The following is a 26264-nucleotide window of genomic DNA, read 5'->3' on the forward strand; positions in this document are numbered from 1 at the left end:
CTATAAAGAAATAAAAAGTAGGAAAGAAGATTATGAGATTTGCAGTTTTAAACTAGACTAGAAGGAAAGGCCTTACTGAAAAGGTGAAATGTGAGTAAATAGGTAAGTTAGTAAGCAATATAGATATGAAGGCATGCAAGAGTATTTAAGCCAAAAGAACAGAAAAGTATAAAGATCCTGAGGTTAATGTATGTCTGAGCTAAAGGAACATATTATTTTTCTGTGGTGCTGAGGATCGAACCTAGTGCCTCACACATAACAGTAAGCCACAACCCTAGCCCTTAGGCTTTTATTTGAATGAGTTACTGAACTATGAGTAGAGGAGGGATATGATTGATTTATGATTGGAGGTGCTGCCAGGGATTGAACCCAAGGTGTTGTTCATGCTAGCTGTTTTGTTTGTTTATGGTGGTACTAGGCATTAACCCAGGGGTACTCTACCACTGAGCTATATCCCCAGCCCTTTTTATGTTCATTTTGAGGCAGTGTCTTGCTAAATTGCCCAGGCTGGCCTCAAACTTGTGAATATATTGATGTTGTTTTAGGTGTCTATTTTTAAATATACCTTTACTGAGATATAATTTATAAATATAACTTTTTTATGTGGTGAATATTAAATCCAGGTTCTTATATATGCTAGGCAAGCATTCTAGCACTTAATGAAAAGACAGGGTCTCACTTAGTTGTCCAGATTGGTTGTGATCCTCCTGCTTTAGCCTCTCAAGTAGTTTGAATTATAAGTGTGCACTGTTGTGTATTGTAATATTAACTTTATCATTGGAGGTTACAGCAAAGGTACTGCTCCATGGATCTAGTGAGGCTAAACCAAGAGGAGAAATAAGAAAAAGATTAAAATAGATCATTTCTTTGGGGAATTGAGATAAGGTTTACCTGGAGCCTCAGAAAAAATCTAAACCAAGAATACACTAGATCAAGTGTGTAGAGGCATCTAAGATGCCAGAATGCCTGAGAGCCTTCTCTGTGGACCTCTGCTCTATCATATTTAATGCTCTCTCTTGTTAGACTGACTTCTTAATCTATATTGATTCTCTAGTTGATCTCTTCCAGCTTTCTGGCCCTAAAACAATGTATGGCCCGAATAGACACCTTGGGGTAACTGTTGCATATTTTTAAAAAATATTTATTTTTTAGTTGTAGTTGTAAAAATACCTTTATTTTTATTTGTTTATTTTTATGAGGTGCTGAGGATCGAACCTAGGACCTCACACATGCTAGGTGAGCGCTCTACTGCTGAGCCACAACCCCAGCCCACTGTTACATAATTAGGCTAAAACAACTAAACTGTGCAATTTATTTATTTTTTTGGGGGGTGGTTTACTAGGCATTGAACTCAGGGGCACTCAACCACTGAGCCACAACCTCAGCCCTCTTTTGTATTTTATTTAGAGATGGGGTCTCATTGAGTTGCTTAGCGCCTCATCATTGCTGAGGCTGGCTTTGAACCTATGATCCTCCTGTCTCAGCCTCACTGCTGCTGGGATTACAGGCATGCACCACTGTGCCCGACCTCAACTGTATAATTTAAATGAATTTTATAGTCTAGGGATGTCATTCACTGGTAGAGTACCCCTGAGTTCAATATGCAGTATCAAAAAAATAAATAAAAATGAAAGGTTAATATTGCATTATCTGTCTCTGTCTCCCCTTTGAATGCCTTGATCATCTTTTCTTTATTTTATTACACTAGGTTCATAGAAGTGTGGATAATATTTTTCTGTGTTTTCCTGGCAATTTTTTAAAACATGGAACTACCTTATTTCTAAAGTCAATATATATTAAACAAGCCTTTATAGCTGTATTATGAGACTTTATAAAAAATAGTCCTTATGTTCTTCATTTAGATTCTTTGTTTCACATGGAAAAGGATGAAATATACTTGGCCCTAGCTGGGTTTAACACAATGTAATGTGTAAAGTATACATTTATTGTACCAGATCCCATAGTAAGCTAACTATTAAATTGTGTAATAGATGAACATTCCTATACAAGTACCACATGCTTTCCCTCTGAAATTTAGACAGGGGAAAAAAGACAACATGAAAGTAGCAGGGAGAGAGAGGAAGGGGTAGTGGGGGACGGGAAAAGGGGTAATGAAGGATATGGTCAAAGTATGTTTATATGCATATACAATTATGCCACCATGAAATCTCTTACTCTATATAATTTAAATGCACTGATAAAAATTAAAAGCAAACATTCCTACAACTTGAAGTGTGAAACAGTATTGATAGACTTCAACATGGTATGGAAATATTTTCAGAGGAAAATTACAATTGCAGTGGAAAAAATACTAATATGAAAATTTGTTCAAACAGGCCACCTCAGAATCACTTTAATATCTGTTTTGTCTGCTGAAAAGGGATGAGTCTATGGACGTGTGTGGTTTCTTAGGGAGTGGAGGCCCACTGATTTATTCTTAGTAATTTGGCATCCTTCCTTTTGTAAGCTATATATAATAGCTGCATCCAAAATTCTTTTCTCTTAGACTTTTTAAAAATATTTTTTAGTTGTAGAGGAACACAAAAACTTTTTTTTTTTTTAGCGTGGTGCTGAGGGTTGAACCCAGTGCCTCACGTGTGTGAGGCAAGAGCTCTATCACTGAGCCACAACCCAGCCCCTCTCTCTTATACTTTTTTTTTTTTTAAGATGTTGATGGATCTTTATTTTATTCATTTATTTATATATGGTGCTGAGGATTGAACCCAGTGGGCCTCACACATGCTAGGTTCTACCACTGAGCCACAACCCCGCCCTTCTCTTTTTGATCAATCAGTATTGATTCTTATTTTTTTGAACTGGGGATTGATCCCAGGGGTGCTCAGCCACTGAGCTATATCCCTAGCCCTTTTTAGTTTTTGAGACAGGGTCTCACTAAGTTGCTGAGGCTCTTTTTAAATTTTTGATCCTCCTGCTTCAGCCTCCTGAGTCGCTGGATTTACAGGCATGCATGTATCATCATGTCCAGCTTATGCTTTTTTTTTTTTTTTTTTAAGAGAGAGAGAGAATTTTAATATTTGTTTTGTAGTTTTCGGAGGACACAACATCTTTGTTTGTATATGGTGCTGAGGATCGAACCCTGGGTCGCACGCATGCCAGGCGAGCGTGCTACCGCTTGAGCCACATCCCCAGCCCTTTTTTTTTTAATACCTTTATTTTATTTATTTATTTTATGTGGTGCTGAGGATGGAACCCAGGGCCTCACACATGCCAGGCAGACACTCTACCACAGAGCTACCACTGCAGCCCCTTCTTCTCCTTTTTTTTTTTTAACTCCACTTTCCCATACATTTATTGTTTTACAGCAGTTCCTCCAAGTAGAGAGATTTGGATTAGTGGTTTTAAAATTTCAACTGTCTGAAAACTAAGGGTACATAGAGTTTAGTTTAATCTGTAGCAGGAGCTCAAAGACCATAGTAAAAATTCCCCAAGAATTTAACATCATTATAACAAATTATCTTGACTTTCTCATCTGTCACCGAAACAAAAAGTAGTTGGTGTTTTGTAATACTTTGGGATTCCAGCATCCCCACAGATTTTAATTATAGACACTGGAGAAATGTACATCTTGTGCAAAGTGATAGAACCTAGCTAGTTACTTATTTTGGGAAAAGGCAACAAATCCATTTGTGCTTTGAAGCGTTAAAGTTTTTCTTTTCTTTGTTTCTTTTGGGCGGGTAGTACCAGGGATTGAATTCAAGGGCATTCGGCCACTGATCCAAATCCCCAACCCTATTTTGTATTTTATTTAGAGACAAGTTCTCAATGAGTTGCTTAGTGCCTTGCTGTTGTTGAGGCTGGCTCTGTACTGGGGATTGATCCCAGGGATGCTCGGCCACTGAGCTATATCCCTAGCCCTTTTTATTTTTTGAGACAGGGTCTCACTAAGTTGCTGAGGCTCTTTTAAAATTTTTGATCCTCCTGCCTCAGCCTACTTAGCTGCTGGGATTACAGGCTTGTGTCACCACACCCAGCAGCATTAAAGTTTTTCTAGCCAAGGTAAGATAGTTTATAAAAATACCTCATTCTTGGGCCGTTGTTGTGGCTCAGCAGTAGGGCCCTCACCTTGCACATGCAATGCTCTGGGTTGTATCCTCAGCACCACATTAAAATAAATGAATAAAACAAAGGTATTGTGCTCAACTACAACTAAAAAATAAATATATTTGTTTTTAAAGAGAGAGAGGAGAGAGAGAGAGAATTTTTTAATATTTATTTTTCAGTTTTCGGTGGACACATCTTTATTTTATGTGGTGCTGAGGATCGAACCCAGCGCCCTGCTCATGCCAGGCGAGTGCGTTACCACTTGAGCCACATCCCCAGCCCTAAATATTTTTAAAAAATACCTCATTCTTACTCTCTTCTATTTATTTTATTTATTTATTTTTAAAAAATGTTTCTTAGCTGTTGATAGACCTTTATTTAATTTATTTATTTATATGTGATGCTGAAAATTGAACCCAGTGCCTCACACATGCCAGACAAGTGCACTACTGCTGAGCCCCAGCCCTAGCCCACTCTTTTCTTTTTAGAGAAAAGTTGAAACATCGGCTTCTTCTTCTTCTTCTTTTTTTTTTTTTTAACTTTTATTTTTTAGTTGTAGGTGAACACAATACCTTTTTAAATTTTTTTTTTTAAATGTGGTGCTGAGGATCAAACCCAGTGCCTCGCACATGGTAGACAAGAGCTCTACCACTGAGCCACAACCCCAGCCCCATACATAGGCTTATTGATGAAAGAAATGTACTATATTAAAGAGTTGGGGTCAAATTATACTTGTAGTTTTTGACTTCTCTCCCTAATCTCTCTTCTTCCTTCCACTTCACTTTAGTGATTTAATTTCATTTATTTTTATTTTCTAGTTCTTTTGGTTCTCACTAGCAGAGCCATGAAGTATTTCTCCCCCCACCCCACTTTTTTTTGGGGGGGTATATTATTGTTATGGGATTTGTTTTTACACATTCATTGTTGTTTCATATTGATGGGATTTGTTATACATATTCATACATGCACACATTATAACAATATAATTTTACTAATATGTAATATTTATTACTGTTTAGCAAAAGTTGTACTGTGAAAGGGAAAAATATTAGGAACTATAACTCAACTTATTATTATTATTTTTTAAAATATTTGTTTATTTAGTTTTAAGTGGATACAATATCTTTATTTATTTTTATGTGGTGCTAGGGATTGAACCCAGTGCCTCGCGCATGCCAGGCCAGTGCACTACCACTTGAGTCATATCCCCAACCCACTTTATATTATTTTTGTTTTATTTATTTATTTTTTGAGAGGCTGGTGATTGAACTTAGGGCCTTGCACATGCGAGGCAAGTGCTTTACCACTGAACTAACATCATGCTAGTTTTTTTAAAAATATTTTAAAATTATACATGAACTCAGTATCTATTTTTTTAATTATTTTTTTAACTTTTTTTTTTTTAGTTGTAGGTGTACACAGTACCTTTATTTATTTTTATAGTGATGCTGAGGATCAAACCCAGTGTCTCACACAGGCTAGGCAAGTGCTCTACCTCTGAGCCACAACCCTAGCCCCAGTATCTTTATTTTGTTTATTTATTTTTATGTGGAGCTGAGGATCAAACCCAGTGCATCACACACAGGAGGCAATCACTCTACCACTGAACCACACCCCAGATGCCTCATGCTAGTTTTCAAAATGAAGTGTAACACATTCTTTTTTTTTTTTTAATATTTATTGTTTAGTTATAGGTGGGCATAATATCTTTATTTTATTTTTATGTGCTGCTGAGGTTTGAACCCAGTGACTCAGATGTGCTAGGCGAGTGCTGTACCACTGAGCCACAACCCCAGCCCCAAGTGTGACACATTCTTTAAGATGGTGATCTCTGTATCCAGGAGGTAAAAGTATTAATTGAATAATTGAAAGTTCTTTTATAGTATATTACTATGTTCAGATTTATAAAATTTTAAAAATGGATTTGGAAATACTTATTGCTTACTCTGTAAAACTATACCGAGTGCTAAGAGAGAATTATAAGGAGCATACATAACTAAGGTATAAACTGAACAAAAATTATTGATTCTAGGAAGTACCATAGTGTAACTTTTTATCTTCTTTACCAGTTTATAAGAGGTATCACTTTTTGTTGGAATGCCAATATTGTTACTGAACATAATTTACTAGATATCATACATATGTTACTTAAAATCCTGACATCAGCTCTGTGAGAAATAAATTATGCTCACTTTAAATTTTTATAAATTGATTCTCTGGGAAGTTAACGATTATTGTGGGGGAAATGCCAGAACTTTTATAGAAAACCATACCTGGTTTCAAGGTGGCTAAATATAAAGCTTAAAAATAAGTGGGAGAAAAGCAATGCAGTGGATTCAAAGCCCAAGTTGCTTCCAGGTACTTTGTTCTATTTAATAATATTCTTTATAATATTTCTAGTCATTAGTGTAGTTAACTTCAAAATATTAATAAAATAGCTCACATTCATTTAATATGACAATTCATGAGGTATTATTTGCTGAGTAAGTCTATTGGTGATATGTATGTAAACTTAACTATTGATGATAAGCAAAATAATAAACAGCATAAATGAAGTCATCAAAGGCTTTGTGAAGTAAAATAACTTCTTCATGGCACATAGTAAACAGTAGAAGCCAGGTATGGTGGGCACACCTGTAATTCCAGTGACTCAGGGTGGATGAGTCAGGAGAATCACAAGTTCAAGGCCAGACTCAGCAACTTAGTGAGACCCTGTCTCAAAATAAAAAATGAAAAGGGTTGGGGTTGTTGCTCAGGTGGTGGAGCACCCCTAGGTTCAATCCATATTACTTAAAACAGTAGAGCCAGTTTTAAATTTAAGCAGTTTTGACTAAAGAGGTCAACACTTTAGCATTGTGCTAGACTGCTTCCCACTTCTTTCAGTGTGTTTTGGTATTTTATAGTATTCCTTGGGCAATATGATATATATAATATACTTATTTACTGAGATGTGGTATGTGGAATTCCTTACCCCCAAATAGAATGTAAACGTGTGATAGCAGAGCCTTCATTTTGTTTACCATTACATCCTCAGTACCTAGAAGAAGTTGAAGAACTTAATGAAGTTTTCTTAAGTCTAACCTCACACCTTACTTTCAGAACTCCTTCTAGAAAGGTTGTGCACATTTTGTTATGGTTATAAAGAAACATATTGTATAGTAGTTAATTGGTAAAGAACATGAACTTTGAACTCAAATTGATATTATAGTTGCAACTTAGCCTCTTAAAGCTAATAGTAGTATAACCCATTTTATATTATCGTTGGTGGGATTAAATAAAATAATTTACATAAAGTGCTTTGCAAACTACCAGAATTTCAGAAAACTCAACAAGTAGCAAACCACTGTCATTTGAAATGCATTTTTGGTATACACACCATGTTTCTTGAAGGTCTGTTTGCTTAAGCTTTAAATTCTTCCAATTAATCTGCATACCTTATGTGAAATTCTAAGGTCAGTAATCCAAAAGTGTGCTAGGTGCACTGGTGGAAGCCTGTGATCCCAGTGGCTCAGGAGGCTGAGGCAGGAGGAGGATTATGAGCTCAAAGCCCAGCCTCAGCACGTTGCAGAGACCCTCTCTCAAAATATAAAAGAGGGCTGGGAATGTGGTTTGGATGTTAAGCACCCCTGGGTTTAATCCCTAGTACCAAAATAAACAAATAAATTAATAATATCAAAGTGTGAACATGGATTTTTTTCCCCTCGGATTGACATGTAGCACATATACATAAACTGATGAATGTGAGAAGGTACATAGAATATATACAATAGTATATAGTAAAATAACAGTAAAGATTTGTATTCTGTACAAACAGCATTTCCCCAAAACAGGTGATGTTTAGTTTAGGATTTCACTGTTAAAGTTTAGGAATTACCAAATGAAAGTTAAATCTGTTTTCATGCTGCGAGACTTTAGTATCTTTAATGAAATGTTTTTTGAATTTCCAGGGGGATAGGATATTGAGCATTTTTCAAACTTACATGACCTTGGAGTCCCTTTGTTGTTTTTGGTATCTCATGTGATTAGTGGTTTATATAGCTAGCTTTGGGAAAGTTTATGTAAAATTTTCTAGAAAACTCTCATGGCAGAGCAGAGTTGTGTATAGTGAGAAAGGCTTCATGAAGGAAGCAATTTTCCAAAGAGGTGAAAGAAGGCATCCCAAATATAAGCAAAGGTGTTTAAGGATCAGAATCAGGGAATGACAACCACTAGACACACACACACACAGCCAAATGATAATAGTAAAGATATAGAGGAAGAATAAAAGATGATTTTTAAGACATAAGGGGCAAGGGCAAGTGTGTTTAAAAGAAAGTAACTACGTATAAAATAACAGCTACAATAAATAGTTACATGCTGAACCAAAGGGGTGTGTGTGTGTGTCTGCATGTGTGGGCTTGTGTACGTGTGCTTGTGTGATACTGGTATTAGTATGATATAGATTTTATTCAAAACTTTTAGAGTTCATAAAACTGAACTCAAATTAGTGAGGACAGATGTTTAATATATTTCATGGTTTAAAAATCCTAATTTCCTAGGACATCAAAAACAAATTTGTAGAAACATAAATGTATGTTGACTATGCACAGTCATTATAATGTAAGTCATTGGCTGCTACTGACTCTGCTGTGTCCTTTGACTTTGCTCTTTTTGCCTAAGGCACCTTTGTAGTTGCCAGGTGTGATGTAGATGGTTGGGTTGGACTTCATATCTTTTTGCCAGATTTAACCCTCCTGAATAGCGCTTTCAAATCCATCTGTCTTTGTTCTGCAGTTCAAAAAATGTTGGACTTTTTATTTTTGTCTTGGCTCATTTGGAAAAGATTGCCTGAATGAAGGTCTAAATTCTTTCTTTCCCCAAGGAGAGATCTTTTGTTATGCAGGGTTTTTTCCTTTAGGCACAGCCATTATTATTGTTATTATTATTAGAATTTTTAATATTTATTATTATTATTTTTAGAATATTTATTATTATTATTATTATTATTTTAGTTTTTGGAGGATACAACATCTTGTTTGTATGTGGTGCTGAGAATCAAACCCGGGCCACACACATGCCAGGCGAGCGCGCTACCGCTTGAGCCACATCCCCAGCCCTTATTATTATTATTATTAATTTTTATTTGTACTGTGTTAGGGATTGACCCCAGAGCATTGGGATGCTAGGCAAGCTGTCTGCCACTGAGCTATATCCCCAGCCATCTCAGTCTTTTTTAGCAAAAGAGATGACAAGGATAGAGAGAAGTGAGTTAGGGACATTTGAAGAACTGAATAGTAAATAGAGTAGGATTTGTATTATGTATGTATGTATTACGAACCCAGGACCTTGTGCATACTGGACAAGTGCTCTACCACTGAGCTACATCCCAGCACCCCTGCTTGCTTGCTTATCTTTCTTTCTTTCTTTCTTTCTTTCTTTCTTTCTTTCTTTCTATCTATCTATCTATCTATCATCTATCTATCTATCTATTTATTGTAATGCCAAGGATTGAACCTGGGGTGCTTAACCACTAACCCACATCCCTAGTCCTTTTTTATTTTATTTTATTTTTTTTAGCTTTTTTTGTCTTTTAATAGATGGACACAATACCTTTATTTTATTTATTTTTATGTGGTGCTGAGGCTTGAACCCAGTGCCTCACACATATTAGGCAAGCGCTTGGTAGAGCTACCACTGAGCCACAACCCCAGCCCCTATTTTTTTTCACTTTTGAAACAGGGTCTCACTAAGTTACTTAGGGACTCCCTACATTGCTGAGGCTGCCCTTTAACTTGCAATCACCCCGCTTCAGTCTCCCATTCACTGGGAATACAGGGATGTGCCACCATGCGCAGCACAAAGCTACTTAGGAACAGGGACAAAAGGAAGACATTTCCAGAAAGATAAAGCTGGAAACCAGCAGATCTCCATTGTTTTCAAAAGGATATATACTCCATTTAAAGGAAAATAATCCAGAAGGTCTAAGCAATAAAAAGCAATGCTAAGCAAATAATTGATAATTAAGAGAATAAGCCTAAGTGAATATTATCTGTGTAAAATAAGTATTTAATTGGTGAAGTTTTTTTTTTTTTTTTTAAAGTCAGAACGGAATAAACTGTATTGTGTCTACTACTACCTACTATTTTGTAGGTCAAGAAAAGTATAATTTGAGCTGGGCCCTGTGGCACATACCTTAAATACCAGTAACTTGGGAAGCTGAAGCAGGTGGAACACATATTTGAGGCCAGCCTTAGCAACTTAGCAAGACCCTGTCTCAGAGTAAAAAATAAAAGACTACGGATATAGCTTAGTGGTAAAGCACTCCTGGGTTCAATTCCCCAGAACCAAAAAGAAAGAAAGAAAGATATTTACATACTGGGCATACACCTGTAATCCCAACTACATGGAAGACTGAGGCAGGAGGATCACAAGTTTGAAGCCAGTTAGGTAGCTGAGGAAGACACTGTCTCAAAATAAAAAATAAAAAGGACTAGGAATGTAGTTCAGTGAAAGAGTGCCCCTGGGGTCCATATTCAGTACTGCAAATAAAATAAAAAGAAATAACGAAATAATTGCATGCCTGTGGTCCTAACTACTCAGGAGGCTGAACTTGAACTTGAACTTGAAAGGTAACTTGAACCAAGAGTTTGAGGTGTGTCTGGGCAACATAGTGAGGACCCCCCCCCATTAAAAAAATTTAAAAAAATTAGCAGAAGTCTTTATTGTGTGATAAATCTTCCAAGGTTAGCTGCTAGGGACTGGTAATGTGGTACAGTGCTAGAGCACTTGCCTAGTAGCATGCTTGGGGCTTTGGGTTCAGTTCCTGGTACCACAGAAAAAGGTGGAAAGCGGGGAGTTGCTGGGGATGTAGCTCAGTGGTAGAGCCTTTACTTAGCATCTAGAATGTATAAGGCCCTTGGTTCAATTCCCAGCACTGCAAAAAAAGAAAAAAAAATTTCAATATAAGCATAATTTAAAAATATTAGGCAAAGAAAAAATCTATCACTGCTCTATATCCCCAGTCCAGGAAATACAAATTCTTGAATAAAGTATATTTAAACTAATTAATTATATGTACAATAGTCCTATGCTAATGTAACATTTGCATAGCTTCAAATATTCTGTATCATACAGATCTGTGCAGTTTCACTCCAATGCTTAGAAGGTAGAACTTAGATGCTAATAAGAAAAATAAAAAAATTCTACTTTGAAAATTAAAATAATGAATTTCCAAAGAACTCCTGATTCAAAGAAGAAATCATAGTAGAAATTTAAGCATACATAATACTAAATGGTAATGAGAATACTACATGCTAAAAGGAATGTGACTTATTATTTTTTTGCTGGGGGTGGCGCTTACCAGGGATTGAACTCAGGGCCACTCGACCACTGAGCCACATCCCCAGCCCTATTTTGTATTTTATTTGGAGACAGGGTCTCACTGAGTTGCTTAGTGCCTTGCTGTTGCTGAGGCTGGCTTTGAACCCTCAATCCTTCTATCAGCCTCCTGAGACACTGGGATTACAGGCATGTGCCGCTGCACCCAGCGAATGTGACTTATTCTGTTGAGTGCCTACAGTGTGCCACATGGGATCCATCATGCATATATTAAAATTTCTGACCTTGTGGGGATAACATTTGATAGGAAAATGGAATAGATAATAGATAAAATGGAAAAGTAAATTAGTATGATAGATGGTGATAAAGTCTTAGGGAAAAGGTTAAAAGTAGAGCAGGGTAAAGGACATTGGAATTCATGCTGGGAATGTAGGACAGATTGTAGTGCAGGTTTAGCATACTTAATCTGATTCAAAATCCAAAATGCTCTGAAATCTGAAACATTTCTGGTCCCAAACATTTCGCATAGGGTATACTTTACCTATATAAAAGGAAGCAGTTAAGATAGGCTTAATTAAGAGAGTGAGAATTCAGTACAGCCCTGAAGATACTGAAAGAGTCAGTCTGATGGATATCTGAAGGAAAAGGATTCTAGACCAAGGATCGAGTTAGAGTTAGACGAAGATCATAAGTATGAGTGTTTCTGGTATGTTCAAGGAGCAGTTTTCTAGAACAGCAAAAAAGTAGTAAGGGAAAAACTAGATGAGATCAGAGAGATAAGGGAGATAACATAGGACATGTTTTTTTTTTTGTTTTTTTTTTTAAACTGTTGGGCTTTTTAGTGGTTTGTTTTTGGAGGTGGTGCTAGGGATTGAACATAGGGCCTCCCACATGCTTATTAATGAGTATGTAATCTACCACTAAAGTATACCTCCAGCCCCATTGGAGGGTTTTGAACAGAGGATAACATGTTCTGGCTTACTTTGGAAAGGATCACCCATTACCATATAACAGTCAAGTATAAGGAGGAAAAAGAAGCAGAGAGACCTATTGCAAGAATAATAGTCCCGGTAACAGATAAAGGTAGCTTAAGCACAAACAGGAGTGCAGAAATAGCGCTGATAAGAAAATGATTTCTGGAGATAATAGGTATATATTCTAGATATTATATGTATATCTATAATATAGATATTCTGTATATCAATAATATGTGTATATCTCCACATATATAGCCACTTTGTATGTGTGTATATATTTTAATGGAGTGTTTCACCAGTTTGTGTGTCATCCTTTTATAGGGGCCATGCTAATCTCAGTTGTCATTCTACTATTAATGTATGCACTACCAAAACAAACAGAGTCTGGATATATTTTGAAGGTAGAACAAATTATTGACAGATTGATGTAGTAGAGTTTGAGAAAAAGGAATCAAAGATAATTTCAGGGACCAGGGTTGTGGCTTAGTGGCAGAGCCCTTGCCTAGCACGTGTGAGGTACTGGGTTCCATCCTCAGCATCAAATACAAAAAATAAGCAAATAAAATGAAGGCATGCTGGCCATCTACAACTACCAAAAAAAAAAAAATTTAAAATAACAATTCCAGGGCTGGGGATGTGGCTCAAGCAGGAGCGTGCTCGCCTGTCATGCTTGCCGCCTGGGTTCGATCCTCAGCACCACATACAAACAAAGATGTTGTGTCCGCCGAAAACTAAAAAATAAATATTAAAAATTCATTCTTTCTCTCTCTCTCTCTCAAAAAAAAAAAAAAAAAATAACAATTCCAAGTTGTGACCTTGTTGATAGAAGGATGGATTTGCCTTTAACTATGTGGCAAAGACTTTAGATGGAAACTGGGAGCAATAGTATACTCCTATAATACCAGCAATTTAGGGAGACCCTTTCTCAAAGCAAGATATGAAGAGGGTTGGGGTGTTACTTAGTGATAAAGCATCCATGTTTTCAAGCCCGAGTATATCCCAACACAAAAAGTTTTAGGTGGATAAGATTTTGGGGATCTTAAAAATTTGTTTTAATTTTTTTTTTTTTTTTTGGTGTCAGGAATTGAACCTAGGGACACTTAACCACCAAGCTACATCCCCAGCCCCCTCCCCCACCTTTTTTTTTGTATTTTATTTAGAGACAGGGTCTCCCTGAGTTGCTTAGGGTCTTGTTAAATTGCTGAAGCTGACTTTGAACTCACAGTTCTCCTGCCTTAGTCTCCTGATCTGCTGGGATTATAGGAATGTGCTTCAGCATTTGGCTGTTTTGACATGTTAAGTTTGAGCTGTCTTTTAGTGTAAGTGGAAATGTCAAGTAGACAGGGAGATAGTGCAGCTAGAGATAGATAGGTGAAGAAGAAGTCTGGAGTGGGTTAGTAAAACATAAAGGGAATTTATAGCCTAAAATGCAAGAGCTTGAAAATTAATGAGCTAAGCATACCTTGTAAAAAGTTAAAGAACAACAGAATAAGGTCAAGATTGAAGAGAGATATAAAAATGTCAGCAATGAATTAATAAATACAAAAGGAAAAAAGAGAAAACGTTAATGAATATTAGGAATGAAAAAAGAGATGTACCTACAGGTAAAGTAGAAATTTAAAAGATATGAACAAGTTTATGCCAATGAATGTAGAATTTTGGTGACTCTTGTAAGGATCTGGTGAAATGTCAGAGGAAGAGACCACCAAGAGACTTGACTCATGCAATTGCAGAAGGGGGTTTATTGAGGATCCATTCCAATGCGCTGGGGCTCTCAGCCCACTCAAGAAGAGCTAGCAGCCAAGAGCCCTGGGCAGGGGTTGAGCAGCGCTTAAGTACACTTCTTGGGGAGGGCGGGGGCTTTGCATACATTAGAACAAATCAGCATGAGTCGTGGGAAAATTGAACAACAACTTTGAGACATGATTAGTACATTCATTGGCAGGGACAGATTGGGTGGGGGTGATTGGTCACTCCTAAGTGGGTACACATTCAAACTGATTGGTTTTAGGGCCTAAATGCCTATGTGACAAGCTGCACAGGGCCCTAGGCTATTAATCAGCTTAATGGCCAGTAGGGCGTTGTCTTAACTGCCTGGGGAATTTCAGGTTCTGGGTGTAGCAGAGGAACTTAACAATACTTACTTTTATACTTTAATTCAGCCTTTGCAGCTAAGAAACTTTACACTTTCACTCTGTTGAATGGACATTGGCCAATAAAAAAATAACCAATAGTGATCCAAGAAAAATTAAAAAATCTGAGTAGGTCAATAAGTACAATGATGAATAAAATCTTTTAAAATCTTTCTGTGAAGAAAATGCTAGGCCCTTGAAGAATCTTGGGCCAGAAAGCTAGGAAGGTGCTCAAAAATAAATGAGATCAAGGCTGGGGATGTGGCCCAAGCCGTATCGCGCTCACCTGTCATGCATGCGGCCCAGGTTCAATCCTCAGCACTACATACAAACAAAGATGTTGTGTCCGCCGGAAAAACTAAGAAATAAATATTTAAAAAAAAATTCTTTCTTTCTTTCTCTCTCTCTCTCTCTCTCTCTCTCTCTCTCAAATAAATAAATAAATTAAAAAACAAATGAGATCATATATTAAGTTTGAGCTGTCTTTTAGTGTAAGTGGAAATGTCGAGTAGACAGGGAGATAGTGCAGCTAGAGATAGATAGGTGAAGAAGAAGTCTGGAGTGGGATGTAAAAACTGGTACAAAAAAGGAATTTAACTGACTAAAAAAAACAGTGCTGCTGGGCATGATGGCACATGCCTATAATCACAGTGACTCCAGAGGTTGAGGCAAGAAGATCACAAGTTCAGAAAACCAGCCTCAGAAATTTAGGGAGACCTTGTGTCAAAATACAAAATAAAGCCAGGTGTGGTGGTTCACAGCTATAATTCCAGCAGCTCAGGAGGCTGAGACAGGAAGATTGTGAGTTCAAAGCCAGCCTCAACAAAAGCAAGACACTAAGCAACTTGTGAGACACTTGTCTGTACATAAAATACAAAATAGGGCTGGGGATGGGGTTCAGTGGTCCAGTGTCCCTGGGTTCAATCCCTGGTATCCGCCCCCTCAAAATAAATAAATAAACAGGACTCAGTGGCAGAGCACACCTGGGCAAGTACCAAAAAAGAAGAAAAAGGAAAAAAAAAAAAAAAGGAAGAAAGATGACAATAGTAAATGAGGAAAAAAGAATCCCTGAGGTCTTAGTGATGTTCATTAAGAAAAAACAAGCTGGGTCCAGTGCACAGACCTGTAATCCCAGCAACCAGGAGGCTGGGGCAGGAAGATTACAAGATAACCCTAACCCCATCCCTGAGGAACAGTATATTCTTAGAGTATGAAAATACTACCCCACAGATTATAAATTATGAATTGACAATTTTAGGTTATTGATCACTTTATGAATTATAAAGGGGAAACTATACCTTCACAGTGAAGAGAAAACTTTGTATCAATAGTAGTGAAATGGCCTAAAAATGATCTCTTGTTAGGTAGTAGGTGGTGCCTAGTGTTGCAGTTGTTGTATTCTGTTCTTTTTTGGTACTAAGCTGTACTGCTAAAATACATCCCTAGCCCTTTTATTGATTAATTAATTACTTAATTAATTTTTGCAGTATTGGGAATTGAACCCAGAGGTGCTCTACCACTGAGTTACCTCCCTAGCCCCCTTTTAAAAATTTTATCTCTTTATTTATTTATTTGGCACCAGGTGTTAAACCCAGGGGTGCTTAACCACTGAGCAATATACCCATTGTTGGTTTTCTTTCTTTTTCTTTTTTTTTTTTTAACATCTTTGTTTTAATTGTAGGTGTATACAATAGCTTTATTTTATTTTTTTATGTGGTATTAAGGATTGAACCCGTTGCCTACTCGTGCCAGGAGAGTGTTCTATCATTGAGCCACAACCTCCGCCCCTGATATCCCTATTGTTTTTAATTTTTAATTCGAGTCAAGGTCTCCCTAGTTGCTCAGGGCCTCACTAAGTTGCTGAAGCTGACTTTGAACTTGAGATCTTCCTGCCTCAATCTTCTGAGCCAATGGGATTTAGGCATGTACCACTGTACCCAGCTAAAACTTTTTATCTTGAGACAGGGTCTGGCTAAGTTGCCCAAGATGGCCTCATACTTGCTGTCCTCCTGCATCAGCCTCTGAAGTAACTGTGATTAAAAGAGTGACACCACGCCCAACTTCAATGTGTTGTTCTTGACAGAAATATTTAATTTTTCTTTTTCTTTTCTTTTCTTTCCCCTCCCTCCCTTCCTTCCTTCCTTTCTTCCTCTTTCTTCTTTTTTTTGTACCAGGGATTAAACTCAGGAACACTCAACTACCGAGCCACATTCCCAGCCCTATTTTGTATTTTATTTAGAGACAGGGTCTCACTGAGTTTCTTAGCACCTAGCACCTTGCTGTTGCTGAGGCTGGCCTTGAGCTTGCAATCCTCCTGTCTCAGCCTCCCAAGCAGCTGGGATTACAGACATATACCACCTGCCTGGCTAAAACTTTTTATCTTTGAGATAGGGTGTGGCTAAATTCCCCAAGATGGCCTCATACTTGGTATCCTCCTTCATCAGCCTCTCAAGTAGCTGGGATTATAAGAGTGACACCAGTTCGGATTTAGAATGTGTGTGTTGTTTTTGTTTTTTTAATAAGTGTAACATCAGACAGGAAAGATTATGGAGAAGATTTTATTTATTTATTTTTTTGTGGGGGTCCTGGGGAATGTAGAATGTGTTGTTCTCGCCCGAAGTATTTAATTTCAATCTCCTAAAAACTGGTAAATTCCCGAATGTCTTGTAGGACAGCTGTCTTGAAATTTTTTTTTTTTTTTTTAAGTTGTCAGAGCATTTAATTCAAGGGCATGCTACCACCGAGCCATATCCTCAGCTCTTTTTTTTCCTCCCAAACTTTTTTTTAGTTATATGTGGATCCAATGTCTTTATTTTCTTTATTCATTTTCATGTGGTGCTGAGGCTCAAACCCAGTGCCTTACATGTGCAAGGCAAGCACTTTGCCACTGAGCCAAAACCCCAGCCCAGCTTTTTAAAATTGATTGATTGATTGATTGTAGTTGTAGATGGACATAATGCCTTTATCTTATTTGTTTATTTTTATGTGGTGCTGAGGATCAAACCCAGTGCTTCCTGCATGCTAGACAGGTGCTCTGCTGCTGAGTTGCACCCAGCCCCATCTCCAGCTCTTTTATTTTTATTTTAATTTTTTTTAAAGGCCAAGTTGCTGAGTCTGACCTTGAATTTGCTGTCCTCCTGTTTTAGTCTTCTAAATTACTGGGATTATAGGCGTGTACCACTATTCCTGTCCAGATATGTATCTTAGAAGAATTCATTATCATGAAGAATAGTGAGAGGTAAAGGGATTCTTCTGGATGGAGAGACAGTAAAGAGATATGAAAAACTTGAAAAAACCCAAAAAATAAAAACAAAAAAATTGTGATATTAGTAAAATCACAGACATACAGATCAGTGGAACAAAACAATTTTTAGCTTTTCATCACTACATAGAACTACAATTAATTTTGATATCCAATAGCCTTACTAAATTCATTTATTCTAGTAACTACTTTGTAGATTATTTGTGATGTTCCATATATACTGTACGCGTATTTGTCTACAAATATAGTTTAGATTCTTTATTTCAATCTATGAGACTTTTATTTCTTTCTGGTGCCTTATTGCACTGGCTAGAACCAAAAGTATCATTTAGAAGAAGAGTGAGAGCCAATATCCTTGCTTCCTCCTCCCCCATTTTAGAGGGATAGTTTTCGATCTTTGACAGTTATATTTGATGTTAGCTGTAGGCTTTTTGTGGCTGTCCTTTGAGGAACTTCCCTTACATTCCTAGTTTCCTGAGACTTTTTATCATTTATGAATATTGAATTTTATTGATGTATTTAATGTACTTTTAATAGGGTCTTAAAGGTGAAACAAATTGGCCAAATATTTGCATGATCTATAATTCAGCAATTTTATTCTTGCACATATGCCCTGAGATATAGATATAAAAATATTCATAGCAGCATTGTTCTTTATCGGAAAATATAGAAATAGCCCAAAAGTCCACTAACAGTTGATTGGTTAAAATTGTGGTATATTCACAATGAAATAATTTACTGCAGAGAAGTGAGTGTACCAAATTATACCTAACAAGGTAGATTTCTTTTAGAAACAACATTGAGTGGGAAAATGACCAAAAAATTACAAATAGTAAAAGGCCACTTTTATGAAGCTCAAAAACAGACAAAATTGGCCAACAAATAATGAAAAAATGTTCAACATCTGTGGTAGTCAGGGAAAAGTAAATCAAAACTACACTGAGATTTCATCTCACTTTAGTTAATTTGGCAGTTGGCAAGAATACAAAGAACAGGGCTGCTCAGTGGTAGAGCGCTTGACTTGAACATGTGAGGCACTGTGTTTGATCCTCAGCACTGCATAAAAATAAATTAATAAAGATATTGTTTTCATCTACAATTAAAAAAAAGACCATAAAGGACAATAATTGCGAGCAAGGATGTGGGGAGAAAGGAACATTTAGACATTGTTGGTGGGAATGCAAATTAGTTTAACCACTTTGGAAAGCATTATGGTGATTCCTCAAAAGAATAAGATTGGAGCCACCACATGACCCAGCTATCTCACTCCTTGGTATTGATCCAAAAGATCTAAAATCAACATACTGTAGTAAATCATGCATGCCATTGTATAGCCAGTTCACCATAACCAAGATATGGAACCAGTCTAGGTATTCCTCATCAGATGAATAGATAAAGAAAATAGGTGAAAGTAAACAAACAGATCTGTTAACCTACTTAAAAAACAATCCTTAACAGCTGTTTACCTGATTTAAATTAGTAAACAAGTAGATCTGCTAACCACCTTTAAAAATAATCCTTAACAGCTGTTTACCTAATTTAAATTAAGCCATTTAAATCACGTGAATAATAAAAAAAAATAATTCAGATCCATTTTCTCATGAGCGCTCCTCATATATGAAATATGGACATACGCACACACAGACATATAACACAAAACACAAATGTGCAAACAAACGTACAACACATAAGATAATAATAAAGGCCTTGTAGCTTTACCTAGGTGAAATCTCCATTGCAATGTTTAAAAACTCCAGTCAAAAAATAAAACTGATCAGAAAAACATTAACCTAGGTTTGTATGAGCTCAAAAAATAAAAATAGAGCCTTATGATGTGGAAAAATGCAATAATAAAATAGATATTGAAAAAAGCATCCTTGTTAATCACTGTCGCAGATGTAAGAATGGCCAAGCTGGAGTTCTGGATATCAGCTGTTTTGGATTTGAGTCAAATCATCTTCTTTTCGATCTGTAGAAATCGTTTTAGTTAGTCTTTCTGGAATCCAAATCGGCTGCTGTTCTCCCTATGGAAAAACAAAAACAGAACCCCGACTCCAGATAATCACTGGGTCAGGACCTTTCCATTGTCCTGTTAGAATATCTTTCCAAAGCACCTTAGGCTTATGAACATTTTTTGGATACATATGTCTTTCTGCAGCACTAAGTCCTGATGAATCCAAATTTAAAAAGTTTAGAGTAAAAAAGGTTATTTTACGTTTATCTTTGGGGGATATATACCTTTTTCCAATTCCCTCTTTTGGTTTAATAAGTACATTTTAATTCTATCTTGAATATCTGTATCTAATAGTTGTCTTAGCTTTTTGTATTTTCTATCTGAAATACCTTACTTGACATAGTCAACCATTTTCTTTATCTTGTTTCTATCCTCTAGTTTTCTAAGGTTTGTACATTCACCCTTAGTTGCTTTTTTTCCTCCTAGTTTTCTTTTGTTTCCTACTTTGTGGGTTTAAAATTCTTGTCTTTCTACATCTTCTCTATCTTCCTATATCTTTTCTTTTTACATGTTCTTTATCTTTTTTTCTTTTTAACTTTCTATACTTCTGTCTTTAAAATTTTTCACTTCAAACTTTTAATCTTCTTTATCTAAATATCTTTTATCTTATTATCTTCCCATTTTCATGTTTTTTTTTTAAGTAATGCTTTTAAGATTAACTAGGCTTTGAATGACGCAATCTTTCCTCCTTCATGAAGGCATCTTAACCACCTTCAAATTAACCTTTTAAAGCCTTTTAATTATCATCTATACTGTACTTTTAAATGTACTTTTTCACCACCTATAGCTTCACTATTTTAAACGAGGCTTAGATTCTGTTTAAATCGCTTTCATGTTAGTTTACATGGCTGCCCTTCAACCAAAGGCCTTTTTTACTCCATTAAGAAGCTTTGTCTCAATCTGCCATGTACAAATACCTTTTTTTTCCCTTTCTTCCTTTCTCAAACTTTTAAAGTAAGTCTAGTTTCCTCAAAATTTTTTTAAATGGCATTTTACAAGTTTTTACTTTACCACATAGAGATTATCTCATCTAGAAACATTTCTTTTTCTTTTAACCTTCCATATTAAAATATATTTTCACATCTTGAATCTTTTTATATCTCTTTTTAAGCCGTTAACCCTTTTTATAAATTTACATTCTGAAATAACCCTTATAAAATTTCTGATCTAGACAAATTACTCCACTTAAATAAGATGAAATACTTTCATGTTTTTTTATGGTACTATAATACTGTAATTGAAACCCAATTGAAACTTCTTATACTCTTTGTATGTAAATTACACCTGATAGAATCTTAACACTTAGTAACCTTGTTTCAGCAAAGACATAGACCAAAGCAATATTAAACATTTTTCCATTCACCAATTTATGAAAACACACATAATGATTAATATATTACCTTATGGAACTTAATAAGTAAAGAGTACTTGATTTCATATTTAGTGGTTGATATTTTAACACTCTAGTTTTGTAAATTAATCAGATGTCTGTAAAAACCAAGATCTTAGACAAGCGTAGTAAACAGAACTAGCCATCTCTTTCTTGTTGAAGAAAAATCCTTCTACAGGATACCATGATGGCCCCATTGATATGCTTAATAACTCATCTTTAAAAAGCCATGGGCTACATCTTTGTATTGTATCAACATATATCCTTATTGTTCTTGGTCTTACTGGGGTGCCTCCTTTCTCTAACAATTTCTCTTCCTTGGAGGCGAACAACTTCAAACCTTGAGTCAACCATTTTCCCCAGTTTGCCTGAGAAAGTTCTAGGAACAGGCAACTTGAAATAAAAACAAAATAAATCAAAAGGAGAACACATTGTTTTTTGAAATGGTCACCCATTCTCTCACCTTCACTCAGGGGCGAGCAATTTCACTTACCCCAAGAACTCAAGAGGAACTCAGCAGCAGGATACACCCTATTCTAAAGGGGGAACACCCTAATCTCCTATTATGCTAAACCGCCCTATTCTAAAGGGGGAACACCCTAAACATGGATCCTGCCCTGGTCCTTGAGCAAGGTCACCTTTCAGAAGTCCTTCCACTAGACAGCATGGGAGTAAGCTGGCAAGGAGATTGTCATACCTACTTGGCTGATGGCTCCCAGCATATATATATGCAATGGAGTTTTATTCAGCCCTCAAGAAGAATGAAATTATGTCATTTGCAGGTAAATGAATGGAATTGGAAAACATAATGCTAAGTGAAATAAGCCAGAGTCAGAATGTCAGGGGCCTAATGTTTTCTCCCATATGCAGATGCTAGAAAGGAGTGGGACAAGGCATATTTAAAAGGGGGAAGGATCTCATGAAAATAGGAGGAAGACCAATAGAGTAGAAGAAGGGAATCAAGAGGGAGGGTATGATGAGGTACTAGGGAATGATTACCAAATTATGTTGTCTGTGCCACAATGATATCTGTATTCCCACACATATAATTCAATACTACATAGCTATTTTTTTAATTCTTTTTTTAGTTATAGCTGATATAATATCTTTATTTATTTATTTTTATGTGGTACTGAGGATTGAACCCAGTACCTCACACGTGCAAGGCAAGTGCTCTACCACTGAGCCCCAGCCCCAGCCTCTACATAACTATTTTTTAAAATAGTGATGGTAGGGGTCTGGAGATGTGGCTCAAGCAGTGGCGCGCCTCCCGGCATGCGTGCAGCCTGGGTTCGATCCTCAGCACCGCTACAGACAAAGATGTTGTGTCTGCCAAGGACTGAAAAATTAATATTAAAATTCTCTCTCTCTCTCTGTCTCTCTCCCTCCCTCCCTCTCTCCCTCTCTCCCTCCCTCCCTCTCTCCCTCTCCTTCTCTCTCTCTCCCTCTCTCTCTCTTTAAAAAGAAAAAATAGTGATGGTAGATGAGAAAGTTGAGTCATATCTTACCATTGTAGTTGATTGCCTGTTCCAAATATTTGAATGAAAATGTAAGACTTGGGAAGATAGCTATACTAGATTATGTAGTTAAGGGAAGTTTATTTTCAAGTTAGAGTCACTGCAATATTAGGGAGCCATTAATCAGTTTGCTTTTTATTTTTTATTTTAATTTTTGGTACCAGGGATTGAACCCAGGAGCACTTAACCACTGAGCCATAGCCACAGCCCTTTTTATTTTTTGAGACAGGATCTTTCTAAGTTGTTTAGGACCTCCCTAATATGCAGAAACTGGCTTTGAACTTTCCATCCTCCTGCCTTAGGCCTTTTTTGTATTTGTATTTTATGACAAGATCTCACTATGTTGCTTAGGGCCTATCTAAATTGGTAAGGGTAGCTTTTAATGTGTGATCCTCCTGGCTCACTGGGATGATAGGCAGGCACCAGCATGCCAGGCACCAGTTAGTTCTTTTGTTTGTTTTGGTTTTGATTTTGGTTTTGGTTTTGGTACCAGGAATTGAACTGAGAGGCACTTAACCACTGAGCCACATCCCCACTCCTTTTTATTTGTTATTTTGAGACAGAGTCTCACCAAGTTGCTCAGGGCCTCACAGAGTCCCTAAGGCTATCTTTGAATTTGAGACCTTCCTATTTCAGCCACCCAGGCCACTGGGATTATAGGTGTGTGCCATCATGCCTGGCACCTGTTTTCTTTTTAAACTACTATATTATTGGGCTGGGGTTGTGGCTCAGCGGTAGAGTACTTGCCTAGCATGTGCGAGGCCCTGGGTTAAATCTTCAGCAACACATAAAAATAAATAAATAAAATAAAGGTATTGTGTTCAACTATAACTAAAATTTTTTTAAGAGTAGTTTTTTTTAGTATTTATTTTTTAGTTTTTTGGGTGGACACAATATCTTTATTTTATACTCATGTGGTGTTGAGGATTGAGCCCAATGCCTCATGTATGCTAGATGAGCGCTCTACTGCTGAGTCACAATCCCAGCCCCCTAAAAATATTTTTTTAAAAACTACTATATTATTATTAAAAGTTCATGGCAAATAAAAGTTAAGTAATACATGTGTTATAAAATGGAAAAGGTACCCTCCATCATTATCTTGTATATACTTAGTTCTTTTTAAAACAGTTCTTCTATTTTCTTACTGAGTTTTTTTGTACTTGTACACATACATGTTTATCAAAAAAAGTTTTAGCACTGGGCACTGTGGCACATGCCAGTGGCTTGGGAGGCTGAGGCAGGAGTATTGCAAGTTCAAAGCCACCTCAGCAATTTAGCAAGGCGCTAAGCAACTAGGCAAGACCCTGTCGCTAAATAAAATACAAAATAGGCTGGGGATGTGGCTCAGTGCTTAAGTGCCCCGAGTTCAATCCCTGGTCCCCCCGCTCCCCAAAAAAAGTCGCACTTAAGTGGCTTAAGGCCTGGATATGTTGCAGAAGCTGGCCTTCAATTTGTGAACCTCCTGCTTCCAAGTGCTGGAATTACAGGCGTGCACCACCACACCTGGATTGTTTTGTTTTATTAGTCTTGTACAGTAGTAACATAACTTATTTGGCTAAGTCTCTATTAAGGACTTTTAGGATATTTCCAGACTTCTGTTGGAAATAGTGCTACAGAGAATATCTTCAAATATAGAAGTGTTCATACACAGAAGCAGGCACATCTGGGGGGTAAATTCCCAGCAGTCTAGAAAATGTTTTGAAGGGTAATGAAACTACATAGAGGCAGAGAGCATTTGTTTGGATACCAGTAATAGTGATGAGGAATTAAAGTAAGGAAGTGACAGAAGGAGTGGACTAGAAAAGAATGAAATTAGAAATTTTGTATTCCACCAATTATAAAATATATAATTTTCCCCCACATTTTATTGTGTTTGAAATTAGAGGATAGTTTTTTAGTCAATGGTTTCATTTAGTTGGAAGTATTTTTAAGATTTCTTAATGGTACATAATGTAAACAATAGTTTTTATTTTTTAAACCTTTATTTAATTTCTTTATTTTTATGTGGTGCTGAGGATCGAGCCCAGGGCCCCCTTGTGATAGGCAAGCCTTTTGCTGCGGAGTCACAACCCCAACCCCTAAACAATAGTATTTTAGAATCAATAGTACTGAATCTTAAATTAGGATATAGGTTTTTCAGTATTTAGGAAAATAAAGGAAAGCAGCAGGTTGTGGTGACCTGTAATCCCAGGTATGAGATTAGCCTCAGGAAGCTAAGGCAGGAGGATTACAAGTTCAAGGGCTCCCTGGGTAATTTAATAAGACCCTGTCTCAAAATAAAAAGGGCTGGTAGAGTAGCTCAGAGCACTTTCCTAGCATGTTCTGAGGCCCTGGTTTCAATTCCCAGTACTGCAAAAAAAGAAAAAGGAAGCACGGGACATGGTTGACTTACCTTTTAGTATTTTTTTTTTTCAAACCATTTTTATATTTTCTACATAAAGTTTTCTGTTTGAAAATAGTTAAAATGATTTTGTGAGTTGAATAAAGGAACTGCCCTATTAGTGGACTTTTGGGTCCTAATTTTCTTCTGGCTATTCTAAAACACTGATAACACCAGACAGTTTTCTGTTTAGACTTTGGGAATTTGAATTTAGGAAATTTCTTTCTTTCTTTCTTTTGGTACCAGGGATTGAACTCAGAGGACACTTAACCACTGAGCAACATCCCCAGCCCTTTTTAATATTTTATTAGTGATAGGGAGTTGCTTAGGGCCTCCCTAAATTGCTGGTGCTGGTGGCTTTGAACTCAAGATCTTCCTGCCTCAGCCTCCCAAACTGCTGGAACTACTGGTGTATGTCACCATGCCCAGCTCCTCAGCCCTTTGTTGTATTTTATTTAGAGACAGGGTCTCACTGAGTTGTTTTAGGGCCTTGCTAAATTGCTGAGGGTAGCTTTGAACTATTTTTTTTTTTTTTTTAAAGAGAGAGAGAGAGAGGAGAGAGAGAGAGAGAGAGAATTTTTAATATCTATTTTTTAGTTATCGGCAGATACAACATCTTTGTACGTGGTGCTGAGGATCGAACCTGGGCCGCACGCATGCCAGGCGAGCGCGCTACCGCTTGATCCACATCCCCAGCCCGAGCTTTGAACTATTGATCTTCCTGCCTCAGCCTCCTGAACTATTTGGGATTACAGATGTATGACACTTCTCCTAGCAGATTAGGAGATTTCTAATAATTGTACAATAGTTTAATATTTTATTATTATTTTTTGTTGTTGTTGGGGGTTGAACCTGGGACCTCACACATGTGTACTCTACACTGAGCTACTACAGTCTCATTCCCTTATAGATAAAATTCTTGTGGTAAACTATTTAAGGAATTCAGAGCTGGGGATGTAGCTCATTTGGTAGAATGCTCGCCTCGGGTTCAATCCCCAGCTCCATCCCTCCCCCCCCCCCCCAAAAAAAAAGGCAGAATATTTGCTGGGCATGCCTGTAATCTCAGCGGTTTGGGAGGCTGAGACAGGAGGATTCAATGACAGCCTCAGCAATGTCAAGGCCCTAAGCAACACAGTGAGACTCTGTCTCTAAATAAAATAAAATAGGGCTGGGGGTGTGACTCAGTGACCAAGTGCCCCTGATTTCAGTCCCC

General features: G+C 37.0%; 1 protein-coding gene and 1 non-coding gene across 7 annotated transcripts in view; one reads left to right on the plus strand and one right to left on the minus strand.

Moving 5' to 3' along the window:
* Positions 1–26264, plus strand: part of Rprd2 (regulation of nuclear pre-mRNA domain containing 2) — a 95089-nt gene that overhangs the window by 10263 nt on the left and 58562 nt on the right. The gene's annotated exons all lie outside the window — the stretch shown is intronic.
* LOC143405314 (U6 spliceosomal RNA) lies at positions 12633–12735 on the minus strand. Its single transcript, XR_013092028.1, has one exon. It is a non-coding gene; the product is annotated as a U6 spliceosomal RNA (small nuclear RNA).

The sequence above is a fragment of the Callospermophilus lateralis genome, chromosome 7 (assembly GCF_048772815.1).
Source record: "Callospermophilus lateralis isolate mCalLat2 chromosome 7, mCalLat2.hap1, whole genome shotgun sequence".
NCBI classification, from domain to species: domain Eukaryota; kingdom Metazoa; phylum Chordata; class Mammalia; order Rodentia; family Sciuridae; genus Callospermophilus; species Callospermophilus lateralis.